The sequence below is a fragment of the Pseudopipra pipra genome, chromosome 18 (assembly GCF_036250125.1).
Source record: "Pseudopipra pipra isolate bDixPip1 chromosome 18, bDixPip1.hap1, whole genome shotgun sequence".
Lineage (NCBI taxonomy): Eukaryota > Metazoa > Chordata > Aves > Passeriformes > Pipridae > Pseudopipra > Pseudopipra pipra.
Window position 1 is genome coordinate 12169536 of NC_087566.1, and position 12633 is coordinate 12182168.

General features: G+C 46.7%; 1 protein-coding gene across 1 annotated transcript in view; it reads left to right on the forward strand.

Annotated features, from left to right (window-relative positions):
• The first annotated feature begins 3327 nt into the window (after positions 1-3327).
• The window catches only part of ULK1 (unc-51 like autophagy activating kinase 1), a 94651-nt gene continuing 85345 nt past the window's right edge, over positions 3328-12633 (forward strand). Inside the window, exon 1 of the mRNA XM_064675239.1 lies at positions 3328-3637. The gene's annotated coding sequence lies outside the window, so the exon portion shown is untranslated. The remainder of the gene's footprint in view (positions 3638-12633) is intronic.

Below are 12633 nucleotides of genomic sequence, written 5' to 3' on the forward strand. Positions count from 1 at the left end.
ATTTAATCCAAAAATGCTCTTTCACAGCTGTGGGCCAGGAGAGCAGGTGGTGGGGAGCAGCTCAGGTGGAGCTGCCCTGGATGATGACCTATATCAGAAGGTGGGCACATCCTCCTGAAGCCTTCCTGCCTTGCTGCAGGTCCTAGATGTGGGGCTCTCTTCTGCTTCTCAGATGCCTGTTTGGGACAGGACAAATACCAGAGCTGCTTCCAGCCTTGCAACCTTGATTTTTTCCATCCCCTCTGCCAGGTGAGCACGGTGTACGAGCTGGGACTGAGCCCGAGGCTGCTGTAAGCAGCAGAAGCAAGCCCAAGGGATACTTTGTCCAGGAGAAAGGGTCTTGTCCTGGATCTCTGTGTCCCAGCAGTTCTTGGTAAGATGGTGCTGTGGATTGCTTTACTTGTTTCTCTGAAATTCCTGGACAGGGGGAGCTGACTGGCCTCATGGGGCTTGAACAGGCAGGGGGAGGGATGTAGGACAGCCAAAAACAGGGAGTGTGTAACTGAGTAATAGTCTATAAGAAGACCAGCTTGGGCTAAGAATAGGAGAGGGTAGGAAAGCTGGATGGTATGCAGAGGATTTCTGTAGGCATGTGCTAGGGCTGTAAATGGGGCAGCACAGGGGCTGTCTCTAGAGTGTGAGCAGTACAAGTGATTGCTGACCTTGTAGCACTAACAAAGCTACTCTAAGAGCTGCCAGAGCACTTCCCTGTCCTCCACCCAAACTTCTGGTCCCTGGTTTAAAAAAACCCCTCTGGGATTTATGATTCTGTCAGCAGTGAAACCCTGACTCAGCACTAGGTTGCCCAGCTCCAATGGACTTAGAGCTCAATGGTGTGGAAGGGTCTGGGGGTTTTGTTTTGTTTGGTGGTTTTTTGTTATTGTTGAGTGGTTTTTGTTTGTTTGGGGTTTTCTGTTTATTTAAGGGCTTTGAGCTTGACTGCACACCCAAACCAGTCAAACAAAGTGAGATCCAGGCCTGACTTTCACTGGGGCAGTGATCAGTCTGCTATCTTTCAACAAGCACAGTTTGGCAGGGGCAGAGCTGCACTGGCAACAGGACCACTGCTGCAGTGAGGACAAGATGTCACAAGCTTCCCAAGGAACTGTGTCAAGATTTATGGGCTGTGCTGCTCAGGCTGTGGCAACTTGTCTTTGGGCTTCATGTGAGGAAACACGGATCCTGGGCAGAGGCATTATCATCCCAGATCTGCCAATCCAAACTGAGCCAATGTGTTGTGCAGCTGGAAACCTTGGGAGCAAGAGGGTTTCTTGCTCCAGATAAAACATGTGGTCTGTTCTTCTCTGTCAGAATAAGAGGAGGGTTTGGGGGCAGCACAAGTGGCTCGCAGAATCCTGTTTATATGCAGAGTCCCTCCACTAAATTCCAAAGGGTAGAAATGTTCTATTTTGCTTCCCACCCAATCTGTACTGCAGAAATAGCCAAGCCAGGATGGCCCCTGGCAAGTTCTCCCTGTGGAGTAGGGCAGGAAGCTTGGTGTCACAGGGCAACTCAGTGACAGCATCTTCTTCCTCTTTCCAGTCTGAGAAATTGATGGTTACTCTGGATTTGAAGCTGGGTTTGTCTGGGGAACAGAAAATTGTGATGTTGGCCCATCTTCATGTGACAGCTGCCTGTCATCAGCTCTCTTAAAGTACCATGGCCACTCATGTCCTGCAACTCCTCTGCTCCTGGGGACTCGCCCTCCTACTCCACGTTTGTTTGGGTGACAACTCCCCACTGCACACCCGCCCCAGCCCCTGTGTGCCAGCAAGGCAGCACTGCTATGGGCTGGGTTTGCTTGTTTCCATAGTTGCCAGGTAATGGAATAGCTGTGGCCAATGAGGGCTTGCTGTGCTCCTGCCTTGGAACCTGTCTCTGAGCAGAGCTCACAGGGAGGGGTTCCCAGGAACTCTTTGCTCCACTTATTTGCATCTCGGTGCTTGAGCTTATCTGGAATGTCATCGTTCCTAACTGCTCTAATTTCCTGAGCATGTAGAAGCAAAGGGCTCAGTGTTTTACAGCAATTATCTGCCTTCACCCTCCCTTTTACTACTGCTGTGTTCATCTTCCTTTTTCCTCGTCTGCTGCCATGAAGTTCTCCCTTCCCACTGGGAAAACGCACAGGTTGAGCTGGAGTTGGTAGTCTCTTAGTAAAGAAGATCCTGGAGCTCTGCAGGCACCAGTGATTAGAGCTTCTGGTGTCTCTGTATGGATGACCACCACCCATCAGAGGGCAGCATGACCTCAGCCAGGGTCACCTTTGGTCAACCTCCAATAGTCTGACCTGGGAATATGCAGTTGAGAGAAAGCAGGCGTGGAATGACCTGGGAACATCTGTGGAAGGGAGATCTGTGTGATGGGATTTGACAGGTGTCTGTGGTGCTGCTTTAAAATATCTGTCCAGATGTGTCTGCTGGGCAGCAGCAGAGTTCCCAGGTGAGGAGACCATGAGGACAAGTGGAGCAATTTGGCTGGAACTCTGGATGTTCAAGTGTGTTTTTATCCTGTGGTACCCCTGCAAACGAGTGAATTCCTGCTTTTCCCAGCCCTGTGCCTCAGAGGAGTGCAGAAATTTGACTTCCCAGAGAGGAGAGAGTATTTCCAGTACTCAGCAAAAGGGGGCATGGCACTCTCACACCCAGTCTCCCTCATATTCTCCCTTCTGTCACAGGGGGATATAAGAGGAGGACCATGAGTTCCTGTCACATGAGTGCAGCTTGCAGTAGGTCTTATCCAAAATCAGGACATGGATCCTATTCTAGTCTCATTAGAAACAATGCCTTGTGTAGGCTGCTGAGTCTTCTACTGGAAGAGAGGGAGCAGCTCATTAGGAATGCACTTCCTTCATCTCTGTTGGCTCTAGAAGGCTTTCATGGTCAGGTACCATCAGGACAAACAAGTGAGATCAGAAACCCTCTAAACAAAAGCCATGCTTGGGCGAGCAGAGCTTTGCAGAGCCCATGCTAATCCTGCTTTACAAAGCACGTATCAGACACTTGGCACCTCCTGCATTTATAGGAATGAAGGAAGTCATGTCCTTATTGGCCTCCATCTCCTTCGGGGGTATGGATGGGCCCTAGTTCTCAAAGCTCTTCTCCCTGTGAGCCTGCCAGGGGAGCAAGCTCATGGCTGCCCTCGGGAGCCTGTCTAAATAGTTCTGGCAGCATGATGTAGAGGAGCCTGGCTGTTATTCTTACCCCTTGGGTCACTCGAGGTAGCAGTGACGTAATGGAAGAACTTTGCTCCGCGTGCTCTGTCGCGGCAGCTCGTCTGTCGGCTGCCCCGCTGAGATCTGCACCAGAGCTGGTGTTGTTTGTCGTGCAGAGGGGGATGGCCCCAGTGCTGCTCCACTGGCAGAGGCTGTTTCTCATTAGGAAAGTGAAACATGTTCCTCTGGGCGCTGCCAAAGGCGATCTGTCCACCCCGCTGGGAGCCAGTGCAGGTGTCCTCGCCTCCCATGTTACCGTGAGCGCAGGGCTTTGTGCTTTGCCCTGCTCTACCAGTCCCTTTGGCATGGGCAGGATGAAGTGGCTATAGCTGTGTGAGCTGGCACCTCTGCAGATCCTGAGCAAAGCCATTCAGGGGTAATGTCTCTCCTTGCTTGAGTATCTGAAGACTGGTACGGGCTGACTTGGTAAGTGCTTGCCAGGAGATGTTGATCCTTCAGCAGTTCCTGTCTTCTTGGGTCCCACCAGGAGGCTGCCAAGAGAAATGGTCTTGCCAAATACCTGAAGGGGCTGCTTTACCAGCTCGGAAGAAGTATCCCAAAGCATGGGAAGTGCTCTAATGCCATCCTGAGCCTTGCAAACACAAATGAGGCGTTGAGTTTTAATCTGACCCTGCTCCCTACGTGCTTGCCCGTGTCTCTATGGGTGAACAAACAAACACCAGCCAGCAGGCTCTGCCGACAGGCAGAGCTGTGTGTGCTCCTGCCCACGCTATCTCAGGTTTGTTTGGGCTGGGCAGGTGTGCCCAGGGGAGCTCTGGGGCTGTACCTGTGCAGCAGATAGCAGAGAGAAAGTGCCCTATTGTTCTCAGCCTGGAGTCAGGGCTCTCACCTCGCTTGAACCCAGCTCTGGGCTGTGTTGGCAGAGATGGATGTGAAGAGCTCTGGTAAATGTTAAGCAATAATTCAAACACGTATCTGTGAATATCCATCCTAGCACTGAACTTCTGAAGATTGGTATTTTGGGTGGCTCTTCCCAGCACTGCAGAAGAGCAGCTTGTGCTGCTGCTGTGTCTGGCTGAGCCCATTGTTATGGGCAGAGCAGCAAAGACATTGCTGCTATTGGATTTTCTCCTTCACTTTTTGCCTTTTGAAGCCACGATTGCAGGGCAGATTTAATTTGGCTTTTTTCATGCCAGAACAAATGCCTAGGTGCAGTATTTGGTATTATTTAGTATTTAGCAAAACATGCTGGATTAAGGCAGTGAGAGAAACATTGGAAGTTAATGCTAATCTTGCCTTTTATATTGATTATGTTACTAGGGACTCATATTCCAAACAGGAGACAAGCAGCCCCTTGTGATTGCTGGTGAAATCCAGTGCCAGAAGGGAGAGTGGAGCAGCAGCCAGCTGGGGAGACAGTGCCCTCACAAGTGCTCCTCATCTTGTCCCTGTGCAAGTGCAGGTCCCTGCTCAATAACCTCTGTGGTGGGTGTTTGACTCCAGGCCTGTCTTCTGAATCCTTTCCTCTGTGCTCCCAAGCTTTGCTTCTTGGGCTGGGAGCCAGGGAATCAGGCTTATCAACCACCAGACTGTTTGTTTTTCCAGCGGGTGTGTAAATTGTGCCGTTGTTATCAGCGAAACCAGGTCCACTCACGGCCTTCTGGGCTGCGGGCGGCGCAGGGCTCTGATCTCCTGCTCCTGTGCTTTTTGAGGGTGGGGGAGTTGCATGAGTTTCCACAGCATCAAACACAAGGTGAGCACTGCTGTGGCCCTACCACAGCAGCGCTGTGTGTTTGGATTTGTAGCAGATGTGAAAGCAGTGGGACACACAACTGCATGGTCATGCAGCCAGGGCTGCTGAGCTTTCCAGTGGTCCTGCCCTTACTCTGAAAAAAGGACAGGAAAATGCTGTTGTTTTGAAGAATGCTGTTTGTCTGGTTAAAGGTGTGCTGTGGTCAAGTGGGATGTAACAATGCTGGAGCAGTTTTGAAGAAGGTCCAGGTCTGGACCACCGGGATTTTTGCTCAGATCTGGAGCAAAAGATCTGTATCTTTTGGTGGTTGGTTCAGTTCTGCTCACAGTCCCATAAACAGAGGATTTACCCGTGGGAGACTCTGCCCTGTGCTGCTCTTCATGATCAAAAATCATCCTTGATCTACACTCTGATAAGATTCCAGGAACCAACTCATCCTGCCTTGATAAAACTACCTCTTCTGGTGCTCCAGCCCTGCACACCTGGGCACAGCCCTGGAGCAGCCTCTGCCTCTCCTGTGTGCTGGATTTGGCTCCTACCCAGCTGTGTCTCTGTTGCTTCTCCCATCCTAGCAAAACCAAACGCAATCTGCTCGTGTGTGTGCTGCAAGAGCCCTGCCAGGAACAAAGAGAAGTCCAAATATTTGTATTGGGTTGTTACTCTTTCCATTCAAGCAGTAAACGATAAACTTCAGCAGAGTCTTTTGGTGCCCAGTGTGGGATTTCCACTGTACTGGCTCCAGCTTCACAAACTCACCGAGATGAAACACCTACAATTAACAGCTGGGTTTTAACTTGAGGGGAAATGACTGAGAGTGATTGAAACATAGCCTTAAAAACCAACCAAACAAAAAACCTGAGACAAATCATCAGACTATCCCTGTGTCAAATGAGAACTATCTGGTCTTTCTGTGCAGTTTCATGCAGAACAGCATTTTCACTCTGAACTCTGGAGCTCTGCTAGTGATTTCTGTCCCAGTGCCTGGGACACAAGCTGTCAGTCTGCACACAAATATTTCAGAGCTGCCTTCCTTTGGAAAGTTCCAAGCTTAAAGCCATGTGGAGGCCTGAGTTTCTTTGGGACTGAAGCATTTGGGAAGCTGCTGTGCTTTGCTGCTTGGTAAACCCAGGAACAGAGTGGTGAGACAGCCCCAGGCGTGAGCTAGCTCAGGAAACAAGCTAGTTTGGTATCACTGAGCCTGTTCAAAACTCAGGGTAAAGGAAGGAAAGGCATAAACCAGCCTTATGGGATTCCATATGCCAAGATCAGTAGCAAAGCATGACAAGGAATGCAACCATCCAATGCTCTGGCTACAGCAGTGTTCTGTAGGTTAAAATCTGTCCTATCACACAAGGTAAGCAGCACTCAGGGCAATAACTGAGATTTGCCCCCCTGCTCTATCATACTAAAATAGATGTTGTACCAGGTAGTCATGAGTTGGATGTCTGCAGTTCAAAAAAAACTAGTCCCAAGGAAACCCACACTGCTCTGTCTGTGGGGTCTGCTTGGCTCTGTGCAGCTGGGGGTGTTGGTTCAGGAGCAGGATCCATGGTGGAGGAAAAAATAGCAAGATGTTTCTGCCCTGGGGCTTAGTTCAGAGCAATAGGTATGATGTGCTGATGGCACTTTGGCTATAAAATAAACTGGGAATATCTGTGGGATTATTTTTTTTGGTAGGATGTGCAAGATGTTTTCATCAATTCTTGCAAAAAAATTATCCAATCTGTGGCAAGGCTTAGTCTCTAGCTAGATGGACTTTCTCAGTAGCACAGGCCTGGAGATCTCAATGTGCTCTTTGTGGATTCTACCTTTTTTCTTCTTTCTTCCATCCCCCTTGGTCTTTTTGTCTGTATTACTTGAGATCTTCCATAATTCCCAGAAAGTCACAGCCTTTCCTGGGATCAGTCTGGACTGGATAACTACCTGTGCTTGACAAATTCTGATTGCTTTCTCAAGTTAATTAGATATTCCCTATTAGTTCTACCATGAGTTTTCTGTCTCAGAAGTTTCTTATCAGGAATTCATTAGCCCTGAAACTTAAAGGATTGACTCTTCAGGCTTAAATACTGCCTATAATTACCTTCCCTTTGTGCTGTACTTTGGTTGGTATTTCTAGTGTTTCATTTTACACAGCAGACAGTACTAATATTATAACATCAAGTTAAATCACATCTACTTTGGGTAACTGAAAAGCTATTAAAAATGTCAAGAGCTTCAGAAAAAAAAAACTAATGTCAGAGGTGGAGCTCTTTCTGGCTTCCTTTTTTATCCTATTCATCACACACAGCAGAGACAAGAGGCACTGTTTGAGTCTGCTTCAGCTGCTCTCTGTATTTCCAGAAAGGATCCATTTTGGCCTCTTTAAGCTCTTTAAGCTCCCTCCTTCTTACTTAGGTCACTTCTGAGATCACTGAAGAGCTGAGGAACCTCCCAGTAGCCTGCTTCTCTAAGGGCTCTGTCCTGTTTTGCTTCTGGGCTCAGGCTGGCACTTGACAGTCATGCCTATTGGGGCTGTAATAATGTATATATTAAAATGTATATATTCCAGGCAGAGAGTAGAAGGTGGGTAGGCACTATATTGTCCACATTAGAAATGCTTAAATTCAATTTATTAGCATAGCCTGACCCTAACCTTCACTGAGTGACACCTTTGAACAGTGGGTGGCAAAGGGCTAAATCCTTTACTGCCCCTGGGTCTTCAGCACTGGCAGTTGGTAGAGGTCAAGGACACAAAGAGATAACTCTGCTAAACATATCTCTTTTTCAAGATAAATGAAATACAGGTCTAAAACAAACCCTGTGCCAAGGCTATGTATGCATCATTGTCTATTTAAAAACAGTTGATTGATAACAGTTCTTGCAGTCAGCACAGGGAGTTCTGTTGGAAATTTTCTGGAAGATACATGTACACAAACCTGTTACAGTGAAGTGTATGATAAGAGGATTTACTCTTCAATGAAGTTAGAGGGCAAACAGCAAAGAGGCCTTGATTTTTCTGGATAACAAGGAGAAGGAAAAAAAAAACCCAGATGTTATGTAAGGCAGCAATGTATAAGCTGGTCACTTTGTGTGGTTACAGAATAGGTTTAACGCTGCCTTTATTCATCGCTCATTGTGAATCTGGAACATTTTCATTACTCATGTTCTCCTGAAATTTTTCATCTCCCCTCCCTTGCTAGAGGCAATTAAGGCAGGAATTCTGGCAGCCTTTTTCTGCCAGCCCAGTGGTTCTTCATTGCTGCTTGCAACCTGTGGCGCTCCAGTGAGGGGGCATTTGTGTTGGAACAACCCAGCACTGGCAGGGCTGCCCTTAACAGCTCCAGGGCTCTGTGAGAGGAAAGCCACGAGTGGCAGGCTGGAATCTGGAACATGGTGTGCTGCTCAGGAGCTGCCAGCAGGGATGCTGGGTAACTCACTGCTGGGATGACCAGTGATGCCTCCACCTGGCCCAAGCCAGGCTGATGGCCAGGGACAGGCAGGACATTTCCTGTGTGAGGCAGAGCATGTGCCTCCTGGATCATGAGGGAACTGGTTGAACCATTACAGGGAGGACACTTGATCCCCTGTGTAACAGCAGATCCTCTGTGATTCAGATAAGAGCACACTCATGTTGTCAAAATGGTGTAATTTGCTCCAGGGCCTGTTTGTGCATGGTCTTTCTAACTGAATCCAACCACAAGAATTTCTCTGATCAAATTAGACAGGTTGGTTGGCCGTGGGTGGGTCTGTGGGTGGCAGTTCTCATCCTCAGTGACAGTGCTGACTTGCAGTGCCTGATAATGTTTGTCTTTTCATTGTTCCTGGCATATTTTTCTTATATATACATATATATATATTTATTTAAGTGGGGCATCCTCTTCAGATATGGGGCACCTTCCCCTGAAGCTCTCTGTCAGAAAAACTAAACCTCCCATCCTCAAAGACCTGTTCCTCTCAGCTCTCTGTCACCTGGGATGATCAGAAGGAATATGCAAGCATGGGAGGGAATGAGTGTGCATCTTGCTATGGCTGCTGCTGCTCGGGTCCAATGGCTTTTTCTTGTGTCAGTCACAGGGACAGCTCTTCTGTGCCTTACACAGCACACTGTGCTCACTCAGGTATCAGCAGGTTTCTTCTTTATCATGGCCTCAATTTCATGTCCTGTGACACGTTAAATGGATGTCACAATGATTACACATGTCTTTCAAGCTGATTCTCCTCCTAAGCATGTTGGCTGGCATTACCCAGCTCCTCTCCTGGTGCGAGTCAATGTAATTAGAATTGTTTCATCTGGCTGAGTGAGGCTCCAGGCTCCTATAGGGGTGTTACAGTAAATTGAGAATGGTTGAGTAAGGTCTTAAAACACACAGTCTGAGGATGATGAGGGGCTTGGAGTTTTTCATGAAGTATACTACATTAGTTTAAAAGATTAAGACTGTTGACAGAAAAATCTGATTCTCAGTGTAAACCCTGAGATCTGAAGGAAGTTGTGCCAAGCACAAATCCTAGTCTTATAAACCACAGGATGTCATTAAAAATAAACAAGTTTTCTTAAAACAAATAGTTCCAGTGTTCCTCTCTTTCCCCTAGCTGCCATTTAAACTCTATTCTTCTGCTGGCTTTTATCCATCATATATAGCTTCTGAAGGAGAAAATCTTGAGCATACAGTCAGTATTGTTGAAATGATATGTTATTTAAACCAAACTGGTTGTGATGTTTTGAAAGCAGAAATTTATTGCATTGCTCCCTAGACTTAGGTCTACAGTATTATATCTCCAAGAGAACTCAAATAGGCCATTAGGATCCCAGAGATGGGAAGAGTCAGGCTGAGAATGAATGCCAAATTAAAAATAAAAGGGCATTTTCTATCCTCTGTAAGTCCCAAGTGGACAAGCTTTCCAGTGCCAATTCCTTTGTATTCCTCTGGAATTTACACATCTGACCAGCAGGATCCCAGACCTTCCTACAGCCTCTGTTGCTGCAGTCGATCACTGGCCCCACAATATTGAATGTATTTCATTCTCTCTACTCTGCAATTCCACCCACCCTGTTTTAGAGGGAATAGAGAGGTCTGTCTGCATGACTTAATTTACCACCATGATTATGTTGTTGCTGATGCAGAGGTGCCCAGAGCTTCCCAGGAAATTCATCACAAAGCAAGGAGCACGAATGCATCCAGGACTTTGGATATGTGTGTGCAGACCCCCTTTCCATGCCCTGTCCATTGGGGCAGGTTACTCTTTTTACACTGTTGAGCAAGTGCATAACCTTTTGGCTGAAGGGGAGGCAGACAGCCTTGTCTCCTGTATTTTATCTCGTGGTTCATTTATGGCTACATTCTGGTTTCCATGTATTTATATTTTGTTTATTTGCACTAGAATGGAAGGGAACTGCAATTAAATACAAGCTGGTATTAATAGCTTGTTGCATGTGGTTATGCTTTCTGTAACTGGATTATACTAATGTTACTATTCAAGCCTTGAAGCTGCAAAAAGTGTCCCATCCTAATTACATAACCCCAGCTGAGGTCCCTTGGTAATAAGTGAATGCATAAAACTCTTCCTGATGAGTTTCTCACGAGTCAGAAAGAGGATGTTGGTGTCCTCCTTATTATGCCATGTTAATTTTAAAAGGCTCTTGTCAACCAATAACCCAATAACTCTTCTTCCCTCTGGGTTTTGTCAGGTTAATCCCTGAGTCATGGAATATTTGACTACGAATTCATGAGTCATGGGAAAGCACCACGGCCCTCATAGTTCTGGATGATCTTGCTGCTTGGTACTGCCAGGTCAAGTGTCTTCCCAATGCGTGGATGTGCATCACAAATGCATCCTGCAACATTTTATAGTGTCAATAAAACCAAAATCCTCTACTGGGAAATATTAGTGTTAATCTGACTTATTAGCAGAACAATTCTCTGGGGAGAGCATTAGCGATGGACAGAGAATTCATAAGCCAGGGTCATCCTTTTTCCTCTTGCTTTAATTCAGATATTTGTTTTTATTAGTGAATGTGCTTCATTGCATTTGACAAGGGACAAATGGCAAATGCTGAGCTGTGTACATTTCTGGTCTTTAATTGGACATAACCATTACCACATTAGTTGGTAACCAAAGTAGTGCAGAAATAATGATGAGAAATTAGGTCTTCAAAGACTTTGTCATTTACACAGATAAGGGAAAGGAAGAGACGGTCTAGGGGACTGAATGCCTAAATACTTCTCAAAAATCATCTCTGATTTGTCAGGCAAGAAGTCAACAACTACAGACCTTTGATCCTAGGCAAGTGCTTCACCTAAACTGCATTTTGGGCAATTGCTCTGTGAATTCATAGAGCAGAGAGCTCCGGTGTGCAAAAAGAGAAGGAAAGAAATAATTTAAAAAATCAGATTAAAAATAATTTATTTTATTATCACCTTGTCCTTAGGTCTTCCTCTTTGCTGTGGAGCTGTAAGTGCTTCAATATAGATATGGGTGGGTCTGACATCTTAGCAGAGCAGTTGTTTTTATATACTTTTTAAACCGGTTTGAAAGCACTTAACACTAAAAAAACCTTTCTGATGCTCCAGTGGAAACTTTTCTTGCGTGCCACTCATTGATTTGGGCTTCTGTGTGGGTGAATTGTCCCTCTGGTTTCCTAGAAACACACAAGGACTAGGGATCATTGCTTTGGAGTGTGGCAACACAGGTACAGATCCCAGCTGCTGCAACCAGCAGTGGCCAGGCTCAGCTTTCAAGTTCCTGTGAGCAGCCTGTCCTTGTCAGTTGAGAAAACTGATAACAGGTCCAGAGGAAGAGCCTGAGTATTTTTTTTTTTTCCCAAGTGATCTTTCTTGGTATACACAGGAGTGACAATTTCTAAGGAGAGATTTAGGAGTAACTGCTCATCTTGGGCTTTTAGGGAGAGAAACTCTCAGCCTCTGCCCAAAACTAGAACACCGAAAATAAACCACAGAAACGGGAAGAGAGCTGGGCATGACACAATTTGCTTGTCCAAGGACACGATTTGTCCTTGCCTGTGTCATTCCTTTCAGATGTTTACCCACCCTGATCCAGGAAGGCTCCAGCAGTGATGGTGCTCGGCTGTCTGGGTACCCCACTTCCCTTCTGAACTCAACAGCAGGGGGACAGATCTCCTTCACAGCTGCTGATACTTCTTATGCCTTGTCCTATCTGCTGTGGACATTCCTCGCTGTTACAGCTGTTATTTACACATCTGTAAATGAAGGAAGCTATCATTTCTGCCCAGCCTTTACATGGGGTGAGTAAGGCCTTGGCTGGACCAATGCCTACTTGAAATTGTATATGCTACTGGCCAACTTGAAAACACAGACACCTCCAAGCCACTTAGTCATAAAGAGGAAAGTTTCATTAACAGTCCCTTCCCAAGGCAAAGCTGAAAGCTTGCTGGAAGCAGTTGGGAATCCCAAGTGAGCTGGTCCCAGGAGTAGGGTGCTCCTGGCCAGTGCCTTCCCTGCCCCTGGCACCAGTGCTGAGGCACCAAACCCTAGAAAGAGCCCAGACAAAAAGAAAATGCCTGAGAATGCCATGTTTAGGTCGTTGCATGTCTTGGACTTCCCAGGTTCATGACAGAGAGGAAGAAGTGAGTATTTCTATAACCCTGCATGTTTCTGTGGCTCTTTGCTGTAATCCAGCAGTGAAAGGGTGTTAAACCTGCTCTCTAAGTGGCAGGTTTTAGAGCAGGAAAAACAACAAAGGCCTCTGATTC